The following is an 18,286-nucleotide window of genomic DNA, read 5'->3' as shown; positions in this document are numbered from 1 at the left end:
ATTTGTCTCATCATATGATTGACACAGGGATGTCTCCTGTCACATCTTTGCATATTTGTATTTTCGGTCAAAGGGAATCAATTAATTCAAGTCTTTATTCTAGATAATCAATTCCATAAACTCATCTCCAATGTAACGAATTAAATAGTGAGTGTAACATCCAAGCATTTAACAATGAGATGGAGTTTATGAAGCTCCAAATGTGTTTTGCTCGTGGGGGATAAGCCCCTGTTGTTGGAATAGACAGCAATAGTCTGGAAGAGGGGAGGGGGGGGGGGGGGGGATGAGCGACGGACATGTGAAGACCTGAAATGTCAGAACAAAATGAGCCCATTAGAGACAACTTGCCCAAAGGCCGCCAGATTCCAATCAGATGGTAGTTTAAAGGTTATCGAAAAGTTCAGCACAACACTGTCCTGGAGGTTTAAATGAATGACTGATGAGCTGCTGGTCTCTTTGTGCTTATTAGCTCAAATATCTTTTAAGACTGATAAAAGATCAGATTTTATACAATCTTGTACAAATTAAGCCAAATCAGGCTTATTATCCAGTAAGCACTGCCTCCCACACTGGGTCAGGTCACTTGAAATAATACAGCTTGATTTAATGGGAGCCGAATGCCTGAATACCAGCAGGAATTTAAAGAGAATTTCTACTTTAATCACAAACTCCGACTTGGGTGTTTTGCTATTATCACAATTGATCTTCAACCTAACCAACACACCCAGACTCTTGGCAGCTGCTAACATTCATGCGTTCAGCTAAGGCCACAATTAAAAACGTAGAAAAGTGAATATATTTATGTAGAACATAATCTGCGGCAATCCCCAAGTAGTGCTACAGTAGTAGTGCTACATCTACCTCCCAACTGATGTGGGTACAAATGGGGCTCACAGCTGGATTGCGAATCAAACCAGATGTTCACAGTCATTGGGGAGAGACACTGCGTCCAGGCCAAGCCCATATGCATAATGCGAACGAATAGAAGAATAGTGCACCAAACAATTCTTTACTTCATTTGGAAGTCATTTTTATTTAAAAGTTTGATTCTGGCAAATTTGGTTTAAGGATGGACCGTGGATTAACAATGGAAAAAAAACAGGTTTTCATTTGTGTATGTGATTAACGCAAAGAATGCAGTTAGAGTATTTCACGAGTTAGTTTGAACGATGTCCTCATGCTCTCTTCTACTCATTCTCCGAGCCTGACAAAGAGGATTTGGTGTTGGACCTGGGGTCCTTGGCCCTACTGCCCCCCCCCCGTAGGCTGATTCCACGCCCTGCAGGGGAAAGCGTATCGCAGGGTGAAGGAAGGCAGATGCAATGCATTGACCTCCTCATCCTCACCTTTGCTCAGACACTTTCCCCTCCCCATGAAAACATTTCATTAGCAGCTGTACACCTAGGAGCCTTTTTGAGGTGACTCTCATCTGATCAGTAATTTCTGCTGACTGCTGCTCTACATTTACCAAATAATTACCTGCAAAACTCTGCAATGAAACTCAGTTTATTTGCATGTCGTTGATGCCACACAACTGTTAAGCCACGAGGAGCAAACTATTTCATGTCCTTCTAGAAAAATCCGTTTTGAAGTACAAAATGTTAAAGTAATGGATTTTGATGATGTGCACTGCTTTGATCAGCTACGGTAGGTTGTCATGTGACCGACAAAAGAAAATGCTCGGTACTAAGAACAAATCACTTTTGTTTGTAGTGTGCCATTCGGTGTACGGATGCCCTCTGAATATATTAATAATATGAATACATTTCCTACAGTCTGTTAAGAGTTATTCACCTAATAAACAGTGCTCAACCAAAAATAACAATCCTGTAAGAGGAAAGCACCTGACCCACTTAAAAAAAGTAGGTGGAAAAATATTACTAACTTTACAAAAAGGCAACGCTGGCACAGTTTGCTTCAACCTCAACGTCAAGGAAGGTAATCCCCACAGGTGAGTGTAATCCGTGCCTGTGGGTACTCATGCAGTTACCAGGGGAAGTTTAACGATTAGTACAAAGCTAGCCATTAATCCATTTGTTCACCACATGTTGCAATAGTGTGTGCATAGTTGATAAAATAATAAAGGGTGGAAATGCACAAATATTTCAATATTTTCAATAGACAAAATATTTTGCTGAAATAAATGAATAAACTCAACACACCTAAGAGTAAGGATGGAACAATGGAAATAGCTGTAAGTAGTGATAGTAGGGGAAAACTCTGGAACCGTGACCATTTGATTGATTCAATAGAACAGAGTTGATAATGTAATAAAATATTTGGTGGTATTGATGAAGGGTACTTGAGGCTCTCATTTGAGCCGTGTGGGTGTGACCCTGTTGCACCCAGAGACGCTTCGAATAAATGCTTTCATCGGATGTAATGCCTTCTTAAAGAAAAACAATAATAATTAAGAATAATGCGTAAGTTCTACCTCCAGAGTTTGTAGTAAGTGTTTGAAGGGTTTTAGCAAATGTGATTTTTCCAAATCAAATTCAACATGTGGAACACAATTTATAATGTGAAGCAGTGAACGAAAATATCTGAAAGGAGCCTCTTAGCAGGTATCAATAACTCTTGCAATGTTTTGAGGTTTTTATACAGCTAGCAGCAGGAGAAAATCAGGGTGCCAGAAGTAATACTAAAATTCATGCTTTTCCCCCCACTGGCCCAGTCTTTTCAGCCTAGCTTCTCTGATGACCATTCCTTCTATTATTTATTATTTCATCTCAATCGTTTGCTTTCTTCTTCTTCATCTATTCATCAGCTCTCGGGCCTGATTCCCTTAAGTTATTTTGTAATGAGCAGTGGGGGAGTTGATGAATCAAAAAACGATTCACGATTGATTCCTGCGTTGGAATATAGAAGTTGTTGATGGAGGAGGTTCTCTTCAGGACCTTCAAGTTGTAGATCATAGTCAAAGAGACTGTGCAGGACCATCGAAGGCCCTCTTCAAGAGCAAAGCGGGCAGATGATTTATGATTGAACGTTATTCCAAAGCACCAGCACAACATAAAAGTATTACCTACCACCAAGTTCTGGTTTTGTATTTTGTAGTTATGTGATGAAAAATGTACTTCACTGCTGCCACTTTCTAGAGTGTTACTCCTACTATTAAGAGTTATTCTGCGTCTTCCAACCACAACCATTTCAGTCAGCAGCTATTCGATTACGCTTCACCATCCGTATGCATGTGTGCAGGTGTAAATGCTCAATATGTTTAAAAAGGTCTTTATCAATAGATATAACCCCTCTTCTAATCAGTCATAGGTGTGCTGTGTAAAATATGTCATTGTTGGTTAAGTTGTAGGTGCAGAGAAATGCAGTGAATTAAGCACTTAGGGATGAGCTGCAGAAGCATTATGGTGTAAAGGAGACACGCGTTACCTACATGCTGTACACTGTTGATTGATTTGATATTACACAGCAGAGTAGTTTGTGCTGTATGGGCGCAGCACACATGACCTTCTGGGGCACCTCACAGCATCCACAGCTGTGCATTCCTGCATCTTTATGGTTCCTTTTCACAGGAGAGCTGTGTGTACTCGGTCCCCTTTCCCCCCTACAGTCATATGCTGCAGGTGCTAATTGGGTAACTGCTTTCCTTGTTATTGAAGCTTCAACCTGTGTAGTATTAAACTTTGAGGGATTCTTGTTTAGTTTTTTTTTGTCAGTTTTGATGAATCTTTTACTTTTTGTTTATCAGGAGCAATTGTTATCGCTGTAGCTGCTGGCTGACAATTCAGCCAGCTCTGACAAAAGCAAATATTGGTTTACTATTATGTATAGGATCAGGATGTGTGTGTGTCATAATACTTGCTTTTTACTTTGATCATTAAAGCAATGCTTATTTAAGATGAGGGTGCTGTCACAATAATGACAACTACATAAATGTCTATTCTAGTAAGAAGCATCACATTGTACAACCAACGACAGCTTTCGTCCCCAGAGGATCTATCAAAAAGCAAGTTTTTGAACCTTTGAAGATAATGACTAATAAAAAAAATAAAAAAAACAGTGAGCAACAGTTTGCGAAAACATTCTTGACATACGTATTTGCTGCCGCAAACAGAAACCTCTCACATCCTATTTGGGAAACATAAATTAGTCCCAGAGGGGTTTTTTGGAAACCAATAAACCCTCCCAAATGTGCTGGTGTCATTTAAAGCGATCAGTGTGTTGTTTCGGGCCGTTCTGCATCTGTGGGGCTACATATGGCCAGTGTTATGGCCATTGCTCAGTCTGTCTCTGTGATTCATTTCCCTGTCTAGATGCCATGCGGTCTTCGTAAATGGATTGGACGAAATCTAGGAAAACTCAACTTTGCAGGTGCATTTTTGAGGGCATTTTTTCCCCAGAATTTTAGGCCACTAAGAACGTTTAGGGCGGCGAGCGAGCTACATTTTAAGCGAGTCGTGGAGATCCAACTACATTAAAAAGGCTCAAAATCTATTTATTTTGTGTATCTGTGTACCGAGTATATTTAACATTTGCAATACAGTATGTTGGCATGTGTTAAAAATTTGAACTATATACAACTATATACACACTTTTTCTACATTATACAAATTACTACTGCCAAATCCGGCATTTTGAATGAATTAAATGTGTCTTAGTAGGCGAGGGTCACTAATTTGCACTACCAACTCTTCCGTTGGCTCTCGCAGTCATTTTTTCAACTTAGCCGATTTACCGGCGCTGCCTTGGTGATCGACCCCAGGTTTTAGGGGTAAGGCTCCAAATTCAGATTGGAAAAAAAAACTGCAAAAGCACTCCGCGGGGATAGAGCCCAATATCCAGTGAGTTCATCCCAATAAAACTGACAGGAGCTTCATTCGGATATGATGGATGCTCTCTTGGCCTCAAATAGCTCATCAACTAAATAAAAAGAGCAAGAGTGGAGGTTTGTGTTTTAAAACAGTAAAGGGACCACTTCCTCTGTTGTTTAGGCAGGTGAAGTGGTCCCTTTACTCTTTAATGGTCCCTTTACCCTTTAAGTAACAATTGTCAGTAACGGCTGGAACACAAAATAAGGCACCGTATGACACCAGTTGTGGAAACGATATGCATTCATCTGCGGCTGATTTAATAATTTAGGGACGGTGTGAAATTGCGTCAATCATTACTGAATCTGTAGGTTCTAGGCGGGAGATTATTTACTTTGCAAGAATCGAACATCGCCCAGTCGACCAAAGGCTAACCGACAGAAATATATTCTGCATTGCATGAAACATGGTTTGGAAATTTGTTGAAAAAACAAATAGAGTATTCCACTTCAAACTATGGTAAAACATGGCACAAAAGAAGGAAAATAACTTGTTACCTTCACCAAAAAATGAATTAAATTAATCGCTTAAAGCTTTGATTTCTGTCAGAACTTTTTCCATTATGGATTACATGCATCCACCTTAATATATGATTATATCCACCATTTTACTCAAAGCAGAGCATATTCCACAAATCTAACCTAGCACATCTGGATGTTTGTACGCAGCACAGCTTTTAGGCATGTTAATGGTTACATATGAGGAAATGACAATCCTCCTACAGATTGACCTTTGACTTGCTGCTTCAACCACACTCCACCCATAGAGAGACTTGATGACATAACTATGGGATTTGGCTGTAGGAAAGGAGCTGCAGTTTCCTAGACACTTATGGGTGTTAAAAAGTGTCACACATGAAATACATTTATTCACAATCTCTCACTTTTCATTTCCAAATGAATTGGGTCCTCAGCCTGTTTTTTTCTGCAAACATTATCTCGGTCTAATCAGGTAGAAATGGCCAAGGTGCAGTAAACAGAGGGAAGGCCGATTGAAGAAGAAGTTTTCTTAACTTGACTTCTACAAAAACTCAATGACAGCAGTTTACTTTGTTCCCTATAATGTTCATGGGAAATAATTAGGTACTCCGAATGAGAATAATGAGGCTGGGTTTAAGATTAAGCTTGGAGAGCAATGCAGGCAGAATCATTTACATGATTTTCATAAAGTCCTTTCATTGTGCAGCATAAAAGTTTAAATACACAACCACTACACAAAATAAAGGATGCCTGTATAGCAAATTGAAAGGTAGGGTCAGGGTTTCACAGCGGAAGTAGGACTCAGGATGCAAACCCAGGTTTCAATTAAAATGACTTGATAAATCAAAAACTTGGCTTTTACCTTTTTTTTTGCAAAAAAAAAAAAACATTTACTACATATCTACACTTGAGGGGAAGTTACAATACTTTATCAATAGCAACACAATATGATAGGTCCGTAGAAAGTGCAGAGGCAAAGTTGCATGTATTATGTTTAACAGTGACCCTACAGCACTTAGTATTCTTGTACCTGCTAAAAAGTCCACCCCCCCCCCACACACACACACACACACCATCATAATTCTAACTGTAAAAAAGTCTTAGTCCTTGAAAGTAGACAAAAAGATTTGTGTGGTTTCTGTATTTTGTGTCGTTTTAAATTATTTTCGTAAGTAAGATGTTTTAAAATGTGTTCACTTTTCCAGCTGGAAACTGCTGTGTCTTTATGGACTGCACAGAATTATTTTCATTTAGTAAGGGGACAGAATCTTATATTTAATTGTTGTCATCTGAAGCACGATCAGCACTTTGGGAGTTACTTTGTGCAGAATGTTTTAAAAGCTCCACTTTAAACATGTGCTCCATGCAGATAGATGGGCTTGAGTCACGTTGAAGACCTACAATCACTGCACTCTTTTTTCTGACCAAATCTGTTAAAGTGCATTTTTTGTTAGAGAAGAGAATGAACATCGTTTACACAAGCTTGATGCGTGTGCAGGTCTGAATGGTAACTAGATGAGTCATTTAGTCAGCTCCCTGTGAGGATGGCTGTGGAGAGAGTGTTTGATAGCGCAGACTCATCATCAGATACTTCACCCTTCAACTGACAAAAATATTATTATTCTTTTTTATTTTTATTTGACTTATTTAAGTTAATGTTGTCAGGTGTTCCTCCTGTTCTCTTTGAGGACCGTAGTACTTTCGCATCAACCAGTATTCCAAATTCATAGGATTTGCCTGAGATTAGTTTTGTGGACATCATTATTTTGGAGCAGTAAGTGGAGACACAAACACTCGCAGGACACTCGCTGTTATCTAGTGCCACCGGTAGGCTCTCTTTATCGGTCTGTTTTAACGTCCAAAGTCGTGCATGTAAAGTAACACTTGGGGTATTGGTTAAAGTTGGACTTATTCATTGATTGCAGTCTAATAGCGGTCATTAAATACATGTTTTCCTCTAGTTTATTTTAACTGAATATAAATCAAAACAAGCCAGAAACCAAATGCAGACATCACAGTTGACATATAGATAGCAGGCAGCGAGATATGTTAACATGCTCTTATTATTTTGATCCTAAACAAGGAAAGTATTTAAACCAGATAATTGAATTGCTACATACTACTTTGTAACTATTTTTGAGGAACCTAGGACAATAACTGAAAAAAGAAGAAATAAAATCAATAGATCTATTTTGTATAGTGCCTGTCAAGAAAACTCTTGACATTAGTATAAGTTAAAGAGAAATTGGCTAGCTCAGCAAAACTATGCTGGTCAAACAAACATAAAGATACATAAGACATTAACAACACCGGAACCTTTCTGCAACCATTCCTGCTTTTAGCTGATTGAGTAGAAGTAAAAAACGGCACCGTTCCTCCACAGATGTGGAGCAGTGCAAAAGCTCTTAAAATGCAACGAACATCTCGCGCTTTCCTCACTTGCCAGGAATCATTTCTGTAATTGCTGCAGCCTCCACCACATTTTTTAATTTCTTCAAGTGCATGGGCTGAACTGGCCCGTTGCTCGTGTCAGTCCACCCAGCACTGAGAATGAAAGTCATCTCAATCAAGCATCCTACATCAATACAGTTGTGTAAATCTGAGCAAGACAGCACTCTCATCAGTCACAGAATCTACCCTTATAGGGCCAGTGCGAACCCTGAAATTAGAAAGCCGATATCTTTACCAAAGTATTTTACTGCTCTCCAATGATTTCCGGTAGAAACATTATTGAGCGGATGGTTTCATTTAGGAGCCTGTCCTTCAGGGGGATTTAAATCAATTCAAAAGGAATTATTTTGTTCTTATTCACGAGCACCATTTCCTCAATTTGTGCATTTTCCTTTAACTTTGTTCCTGCTGAAAGCCTCCTAGCAGGATGCTAGTTAGTGAGAATTGGAAATACAAAATAGATATTCTTATTAGTATTAGAAAGAGTGAATTAAATAGTGTCCACCATCCTGAGTGAAAAACTCAAGGTTTTTGCAGCACAAATCATCCCACCTACATTACGATGTCTAACTAGTATACTTTAAGGTAAGAACCATTAAAACCATCCTGATTTATTCTATGAAGTAAAAACCCTCTTCTGTCTTTCTATATTGAAAAGCTGAGATCGACGATGTCCGTTCGGTTTTGTGCATTTTCAATAAAGAGCGCTCTTCAAACATAAACAAGATTGAATCTAATTAATGCCATAGAGAAACACTTTTTCCAGTGTTGATAGTTACGTGAATTGCAGCAATAAGACATCTACTGCATGCCTTCTAGCTGTCAACGAAATGAATACAGTCATACGCTTTAGATCAGCTGTTCTTAAGATTATTATGTTGTCAATGTCAATACAGTCTCATTTGTTCACGTTGCATTACCTTTTCATTAGCGAAGCATCAGACCTGTGATTGGAGCTCCATTTAGCAGAATAAGACTCCTCTCAGGGGAAAAGGAATGGCATTAAGAAGAAAGGGAGCAAAATGCCTTTTAATGATTGGGAAGCCAGAAGCTGTGCAATATCTAATTTCTGCCAAAGCCCGGCTGCCCCCTGATCCATGACCAATCTGTCGAGGTCAGCTTGCAGGGCAAATAATATGCAGAATGTTATAATCCGTTTAATCGGTTCTCACATTAAAAAAAAAAGAGCAGCAGCTTCCAAAATGCAGAGGAAGTTGCAGACAGATAGCTCTTTAGATCTATTTAACAGTCCTCCAGCTCAGAGCGGTTTTGTCTTCTATGGGTCATAAGAATCTGTACAAAAGACTACTAACCCGCTTGGCTTTTATTCAACGTTCTTTTCTCCTTGCCAGGCATTTGAGTTCCCGTCAGACCCATTCTGCTGTATCAGAAATCAGCTCATGTTCAGTGGCTGTCCACTCCGTCTGCAGCCCAGTTCTTCATTTATCCCCCACTCTCCGTCTCTCCCTGTTAATACACACAAGGAGTGAGGAAATGTATTAACAACATGGTTCTGTTTCCTACATATTAGGTGTATGTGTTTATATTTATATTATACAAGTATAGAAAACTCAATAGATGAGGATAAAAGTGAATAAATAGAAAGCATCCGTGCAGTTTCAGGTCCACTAGGAAGCATTACTTAGTTATTTATTCATTCATTTTTCCTCCCTAGCAGGTGAGGTTTGACATTTCTTTTGGAGCTTATTAAAATATGCGTTCATGTTTTGAGTTCAGCAAATGTTTTTTTCCTATACAAATTGTATATGCAAATATTAAATTCCCATTGCACAGAAAACATGCACACTGCATTTTATAATCCTATTGTTGTGGGAATTCATAATACAAGACAAAACAAAACCAATGCAATGGACAGCACTTAAATGAAGTAAATCGACTTTGATGATGGGTCCGAAAACCTTTGAGTTATGTACAAAGGTTTTTTAATCAGTCTGTTTGCTTAAGTTTACTTCCAAATGTCAATTCTAGATAAAAGATTACAAACTTAATGGCAAAGACCTTTTAGATGGGACAATTGATAGCTTTTTCATACTGATCCGCTTAGCTATGAGGAAAGTTCATTACTGAATTCATCTGGTCTATTTAACGTGAACCAAAATCAAAAACTAAATTAAGAATTTGACAAATGTACATTTTTGTTACAGAGGTGCATGAGTTTTTGTATAGGAATGGAATTCATCAGATTTTATCAGCTTCCGGTGCGGCCCGCCACCGGAGTGTGTACAGCCCGGAGTGTGTACAGCCCGGAGTGTGTGAGGCCCGTGACAGAGCCCCCCCCCCCATCATCAGCCTGGGCAGTATCTGGCCCGGACCTGAAATGAGTTTGACACCCCTGTTCTAAACTGAAGAATGCTGACTCTGAGCGATACTATATTGAAAAAAGGAGGTTGCACACTGACCTTTTTTAAATGCACGCACACTGCTGGCAATCACTGACCCAGCACAACTCTTCTGAATCTATTAAATCGATTGCATGCACTGTTTGCAGAGTCTTTTCATAACAAAACTTATAGTTTTCTTTGTTAAAGGGCACATGAGACTAACAAAATGATTGGGTCATCGCTAATGTACATAATTATTAAACTCTGGATTTTTGTCATCATTTTGTCGAATTTTCATAAACAGATTCAGCCTTAAAATATCAAAATATACTCGAGCAGACGTCACCACATATCACATAAGTATATGTGTTCTCTCCAAAAATGAAACCCTTTTCACTAGACTGCTTCTCCTGTGGGAAACTGCTTGGATAATTGAAATTACCCTCAGGGATCACTCTTTGTAAGCTGTTAACACAGGCTGGCACTTTAGTCAGGGCTTTCAGAGCATCCGCCAGGTCATGCCATCCAAGTCAAGCCTAAGAGGTTTGTGAAACAGAAAAAACAAAAAGGCATTGATTAAGCTGTGCTGAGGAAATAGCAACATTGCGTAAATATGAGGGTATGAGGATGAAAGAACTAAGCAAAAAGAGAATATACTCCCAGTGCATTGTGGGAGGACATGAGCCATCACGAAGAGTGTCTCAGCGGTGTACCATCGCCTCTGACTCAGGAAGGATGGTCGATGCCTGGCTGCTCTGAGGGCTGCACGGGGTTCAGAGACGGCGATGGAGAACTCTGACTTGCCGCTGTTCTGCATCACTAATCCATCAGCAAGGTTGAAATGAGGCATTCAAATACAAACGCTAGGCCTGTGAGACAAAGAGATGGGTCCCCCTATGAGTAACAAAAATAGGTTTTTTCAGCAGCGATGAGGATTATGATGACATAATCCAGAAAATGTGTAATTATTCTCACTTCACAAGAGTGATGAGGTGTAAAGAAGGTTTTTAAATACAATCAATTTATGCCAGTTTATTTTTGTTGGTGCAAGGAGAGAATGCTGTGTGTGTGTATCCATTTGTTTCATCACCTCATAATATACGGTCCTTAACAAGATGTACTGCAGGGTTGCTCTCATGCGATGTTCGTTATTTGTCATTAATCTGCTAAATTTAATAAATCCAATTCCAGCACCAGTTGCTGTTCATGACCTAACAGCGGTCATTTCATGGGTTTTACTACCCCCTCCCCCATTATGCCAAATCCCTACTCTGGGATTCAACTGTTCAAAATGTAGACTTCAAGCGCATGGCAGCAACAATGATTAAATAACCAAGGACAGAGGAATCTTGAGGTAATGCTTGTCTCATTAATTCACCTAAAAAGCCCAAAGCCATTTATCAGGCGTTTTGGTTTACAGCCTTCTGGGATACCAGAAATGCCAAGACATTTGCTAAATATTGATATTTACAATATTACATTTTGTCCTGCTCTTAACATCATTTAGCAAAGTGTGCACACAGCTTCCGTTTATCTTCGAGGGATACCGAGAGAAACAAGTTCCTTATCACAGTGCGCACAACGTGGTGATGGAGCTCCCCAATTATATTGTTGTTTTCCCTGCGAGCTCTCCAACTAAAGCCTAATCAAGCCCGTGGAATTGCCATGGATACCTGCCGGAGCCTCCAATCCGGGGTAGTTTCACAGAGACGGAGCTGTGGAAGTGTGAGATGATCAGATGAGATCAACGCAGACGAATGGGAAAGGCTTTCCAGCCTGGGGTCAAAAATGCCCTGAGATTTGCTTTTTATTTTTCACAAGTAGTTTTTATTTCATTTTTTTTTTTAAATCAGACAATGTCAGTATTGTGTGCCATAGTGTCTAATGGAATGGGATGTGGTTTTCACAGAGAGCTGTATTAGAATATTTGGATGTCACGCAACGTCCTCTTATATGTGCCGCTGCGAGTCCCGCAGTGGCAGTCACAGGAGTGAAAGATAAGGAGTGATGAACGGGGGATACACTTTGAAGTGGCAGAGCAAAATAAGATGGAAAATATCTGCACCAGGGCAGACAAATCTGAGAGGGAGCATTTTTACTTGTATTTCTAGATTAGTATTATCATCATTTTTGTTACCAGATACTACCTGGCATGCATTGTATACCTGGTATTGCCATTGGAAAAATATTAATATTGCATTTAATCTCTCACAGCTTTAGCCCCCAATGTTAGATCATCAAGATTATTTGGCACATTAGAATTTGAGCTCATATATCGCATACGTTTGTTCTAATCCAAAATCTCCAACACTTTGTGTCCTCCTCTCCGTTTAATCCTGTTAAAGCAAAAACTTATAAGTAACCTATAAGTACCGTACGATACCTATCCAAAAGTCTAAACAAGCTAATTATATTAATATAAACATAATGTAATATAATTACTCTGAATAACTGCACGACTTAATAAATCCAGCCAGTTCAACAGATGATTGTTGTGTAGCATCGATATCTGCAGATTAGTCAATGTCACACAACAACATCGTCCCCCAGGACAATTCAGCTGACCATCTCACACCCTTCGGTAGCTCTTTCCCATCTCCAGTCGGCCTTTCCAATCACTAACTAATACACGTGAAAATGCCCAAAACATTAAACAATTAGAAAATGTATTTCCTGCTGAAAATGCATTGGAATGCAAAAAGCTGAAATTAATTTCAGAAAGTTGAAATTAATTCTAAACATGAAAACAATAGAAATTGGATATACTGAAATTAATTTAAAAATTGCTGAAGATACAGAAATGAGAAAAGCTAAAATGAATTTGGGGGGGGGGGAAATCTGAATAAATACATAAATAATAATTAAAAAATGTATTTTTTGTAGTACTATAAGTAGTAGTATTAGTTAGTTTTAAATGGGGTACTAGTGGTAGTAGCAGTAGAAGTACATTTTTGTTCAATAGCAGTAGAAAAACCGAAAGTAATAAAGTTATTAGTAGTACTAGTATTCTAGTATCTAGACCCCCCCCCCCCCAGGCAAGAAGGACCATGATATTTTGTTGCAGTGTCTAGAGCAGTTTAATTATTTTATCATTGACGTCAGCCGTCCCTCAGGAAGCTCTTCAGCTCGGGGCCCGAGGCTATTGGCTGGGTTGCCTGCCCCGTTGAGACGTCTCTGCTAGTATAATCAGCTGTACTACTAATACTATTAGTCACAGTAGTATTTGTAGTACCATCAACAGTTGTAGCATTAATAGCAGTAGAAATAAAAGTATTGAGAGTAAAAGTAGTTTCATTGGTAGTAGTGAAATTATTAAAAGCAGTAAACAAAAACTAACAGTACTTATTATTGTAGTAAGAGTAGTAAAATCAGTTGCAGTGTCACTAATACTGGTAGTATTAGTATTACATGTCTCTCCGTGCTCTACTAGCCGTTTTAAGACACAGGGGAAGTCCCGCCCCCAGCTGTCACCTTGAGAGATGACATCACACTGACGTCGGCTCTTTTATATAGTAACGGAAGTAACGTGCTGCAAAGGGCCAGATTTCACTCACTTAAGACAATTCAGCCGCCACTAACATTCGTCTGAAAAGTGTGTGGCTCAGTGGAAACCAAAGCTCGCCACTCCATGAAGAGTACATCCTCGCTCGATATCGCCCTTCAGTCTGCAGGCTGAAAGCAGTGTCTTAGTATCTGCTCTATCCCTGGTTTAGCACTTTAATATGTGTTCTCGTCCACTCCACTCATTTTGACCAAAGATGGACCTAATGAAGCTCTATTGTAAGTTGAGCGTAAGGTGAGTTGGGAAGACTGAACTTAAAGCAATGAAGCATAGACGAGTGAACTTACATTCTACAGCATATTTCTCACACCTACCATTCAATCATCATGCATAATCATTCATAATGTCCTTGCTGTCATTGTTTCAATGAGCCGGTGTCCTTTATCTAATAGCACAACAAAACAATTACACCGTCTTGCTGCTTGAATATAATTGGCTCTCTACGCTCAGTCCGTCCATGCTGATTACAGATTACAAATCTTGCAGTATAGTCAAAGCGTTGAAAGTCTGTCAAAACGATCACCACATATCCTCTGTTAATAAACAATTATCTTTTTCGTTATCCGACTTGAAACGTGGCCGTCAGACTAATGAATAATAAGCTCCCCATGCCTGAGAGAGAGGGAGACGATCCCACCTCGGGACCTGCTGCCGACAGCTGGGAGCGGACCATGCAAAGGACTTACAGGTCGGCCTTTAATAATCCTAAGGAGGCCAGCAATTCCACTAACTTTAATTGAGGTTAGATCTGTTCAAACACAAATGCCGGACAACGCTTCACACCACAAGTTCCCAGGACATTCTACCTCGGTGAATTCTTTTTTTTTTTTTCGTCCTTTCATACAGGTTGGTGCCGAAACCTCCTTACAGATGACTAAAAGATAGCTGCATTATAAAACCTAAATACAAAGAAAAACACGTGTCAATTTGATAAAAAAATAAAAACATTAAAATATTTTAAAGATTATAATAGTAGTGGTAACACTAGAATCAAAAGTATACAACTTAAATAGTTTTGCCACTGGTTTGGAATAGATTGCAGTATACTACGAGTAAAGGCTGTGAACTTGCAACATCTTTCAATTACCAAAACAACATACTACAAGGCTCAACATGTGACAAAACACTGTCAAACTTAGATTTTCAACAAACGCAAGTCGTTTAATGTTTGCAGGTTATTGCATTCCGTTGCATCATCGTTGTTTTTCTGTCGTATCTGGTCTTTACATAAATTGTTTTAATGAAGATGAAGCAACAGGCTGCATGTGTTGCACCTGCCATGTGCGCCCCGCAGTCTTTGGATATGATAGTAAGAAACAAAGTACTCCAATTCTGTCCTCTTCTTGCCTGCTCTATTTGTTTACCACAAACAAAACTAACTTGTGCTCTCATTTCATTCATTGCAAATGGATTTTAAGAATCCATTCATCCCATTGACAGACGAGTGCGTGAATGTTAGAGCAACGTTCCATCTTCTTTTAGGTGATTTTGGTCAACTTGTTTTGGCTAGACGTCCCCGAGGCTTTGCACAAATAGTTTTTTTGTTTTATCCTTCACATCAGGGGCTTTATTTTGCCCGAATCCTCAACTCAACATGGAAAACACATTTCTTAGAAGTTAGCAGCAATATTCCCTCTATTGAGTGAGAGTCCTATTCTGATTTTCATCCTTCCTTTTCATTTGTTTTTTCCTCCTGTGCATCCCCATCAAGTAGGCCAGTTGATGTGGGACAGCAAAACAACCCTCTCCCCTTTTCACATGCCTCCGAGCCGTGAGTGAGCTTAAAAAAATAAAAGCTTTAACAAAAGCACCGGGAGGAATAATCAGGAATTATCTTATCTCTACCTGCCTCAGGGATCAGAATTTCAATATGTTTGACAATGCACCATTTTTTGCAGAGTCAGTGTTATCTTTAAAAGGGCTGGTTCTAATGTGTGTAGACTTATCCTCATAATGGGATCTTAACAGCTACTGGAATGGCCTTAAATCACATTGAAGTGATCCAACATGCCTGAGCAAATATTCAAAAAAGGTTTTGGATCAACTTTTAGAGGAATATATTACATCTGTGACATTAACTGTTATCTTACTTGAAAAAACATTGCAGTTTTGTCCATTTACAACATGTATTGCAATGTTGCTTTTCATGCGTTTCCTGTCAATATTGTACTTGTTAATTTGTTTTCAGATTGACACAAAGCCGATCCATTTTGTCGGTTTATGTGCTTAAAGTACTTCAAGGCTTAGGCAACAAAAAACGCTTTGTTATGCGTTTATAAGCTAAAAGGTGCTCAGAGAGTCTTTATTTGGCAGCAAAGCGTGTGACAAAGTGCAGAAATTAGACACCGTAGCAACGCACAGGATTGTGGATTAATGAACAAAATATTGGCGATCAGCTTTGATTGAACTAATCTGCAACTTCTCAACCACAGCATCACTGCCCCAAGTTGCAACTCTCCTTTTTCATATAATCAGGTGTGGCCCGGCGTGGTTGGGCTCAGCTGGACGGTGCCATGAAAGAGGCTTAATCAGCCCCAGCTGAAGGCACCTTCTCGTTCTATCCATAACCATTAGTAGGACCAGGCAGGGGAGGAGAACGCGGATGCTCCAGATGGGCTTCATGTATGGAGACAGTGAACTCTTTGAATACGAATACTTGTGTGGACGCTCCTCGTTGTGCTCAGAGGATCCACGGGTAGACCAAGCGTGTAACATCAGGGAAAATAGAAAAGAATTAGTGCCGTCAAACAATTAAATCACAATTTTTATCACATTTATCACAATCACATTTTTTCTATATTCTAAATAGCCCTTCAATTATTTTTCCATAATTCTTTCTTCATTTTAATGCTTAAGGGTTTGCCCTCAGATCACTGCTCAGGAGCTGTGTAATATGTTCAGACGATACCAGTGTATAACATCAGTAGCTTATAGAGATTGGTCGTTGGCCTTTAGCTCATTTTTAAATCAGCCCCACATTTGTTGTCTGTAACCGTTAGCATAAGATAAAGCAACTCTGTCTCCAAACTTATTCACTTTTCAATAATATTTGGTGCCCACTGTGCATTTAAAGATGCATTGTGGCAGAGACCGTCCTCCTCAACATATTGCTGATAGCACACACAGAAGACACACCTGCACCCCGCTCAGGTGAACCCGGGACTGAGCCACCTCATTACTCCCCAGTCCCAGAGCGTGGTAACGCTGAGCAGCCATGCCCACACAAACAGCAATCTATCCGGAGACACAACTCGCACACATGAAGGCTACATTTTCTCCCACCCGTTGTCCTTTTTTTTTCTCCCCACACATATGAATACTGAGGTTTATATATTCTCACCCACCTGAACACGGTGAGAATGAAAGTGAAATTGCCTTTCAAATAATCCGTGCTAGAACAACACTGTTGTCCTTTTGCAGGTGAGGGATCCTCCCACACACTCAATGACAATTACCATTGAAACCCACTTAAAAAAAACACTTTATGCTCTGCCAATAATTATATCCATCAGAATAGATTACATCATGCAGGGTTTCTGAATTAAGCCTTCGCGCTGTTGATGTTGTATTTTCAAATGGAGACTGGTTGCAGTTCATATCCAAACCAGTGTAAGCACTTGGCAACAGATTCCACAGGCCACAATGAAGGCACTGGCCCCAGATGATCAGCGGTTGAACCCTCACGTTGTCCTCGGGTCACTCGGACCCTCGGCCACACGCGTTCAAGCTTTAGAGACGAGAGGTTGGTGGATGCTGAATGAGTGATGAGACGATGGCGGGAGGGTTTGTTAACTACACAAGTGTCACTCCCATTTTAACTCTGAGGTGTAAATCTGACGCTTTACTAAAAATACTTGGAAAATAATTGACATTTTTGTTTTATAACATTTATTTCAGGACTAGTGCATTACACAAACATGTTAAAACCCTTTTCCCAGGCCCAGATGGAGGGCTCAATGCCGAGCGTCCGGTGGCAGTCTTTGTGTTTATATATAAATAAATCTACAGTGTAAAATAGTAATCTGCACTTCATCTGTTCTCTTGCACTTCTGGTTAGATGCTAAACTGCATTTCGTTGCCTCAGTACCTGTACTCTGTGCAATGACAAAGTTGAATCGAATCAGTGAAAAGACATGCGCGTCATGAATCAACTTTGACAGCAGATAAATTAACTGCATAACAGTTGTGATTTCTATCATCATTTTCTTTTAAATCTGATGAATTACTTTTAAATGATGGTGATATGAAATGATTTAGAAACCAAACTTGTTTGCGAAGCATTAAGTGGACTTTTCCAGTTTGTTTTTATTGAGAAACTGAGCAAGGGGGTGTTGTGTGTAACTGTCTTTGCATCGGACTGTGGGATATGAAAAGCTTGAGTATATTAATCATTGTGGGAGTATTTGCACTTTGGAAAAGAAGGGACTACTACTAAGCAGTCATTTTCTAGGTTTATGTTTGAGGTTGAATTGAAGCATGGCATGCAATTTAAGGGTAAACACACCCATTATAAGCACGCATATGAAGATACAACTGATACTCGGCATTATCTGTGGAAATGTTGCGTTATTTTACAGTAGGCACAACATCACACGTTGACACAAATTTCCCCTGACCACCCCCAGC

The 18,286-nt window shown here is 39.5% G+C and overlaps 1 long non-coding RNA gene across 1 annotated transcript in view; it reads right to left on the bottom strand.

Annotated features, from left to right (window-relative positions):
- Positions 1-18,286, bottom strand: part of LOC134107230 (uncharacterized) — a 40,585-nt gene that overhangs the window by 10,194 nt on the left and 12,105 nt on the right. Inside the window, exons 2-4 of the long non-coding RNA XR_009942727.1 lie at positions 10,812-10,967; positions 10,541-10,634; positions 9,070-9,223 (exon numbers count right to left, since the gene is read on the bottom strand). This is a non-coding gene — a long non-coding RNA (uncharacterized LOC134107230). The remainder of the gene's footprint in view (positions 1-9,069; positions 9,224-10,540; positions 10,635-10,811; positions 10,968-18,286) is intronic.

Source organism: Pungitius pungitius, chromosome 18, assembly GCF_949316345.1.
Source record: "Pungitius pungitius chromosome 18, fPunPun2.1, whole genome shotgun sequence".
Classification (NCBI taxonomy): domain Eukaryota; kingdom Metazoa; phylum Chordata; class Actinopteri; order Perciformes; family Gasterosteidae; genus Pungitius; species Pungitius pungitius.
Note: the sequence above shows the minus strand (reverse complement) of the source record. Positions and strands in the feature narration are given on the sequence as shown.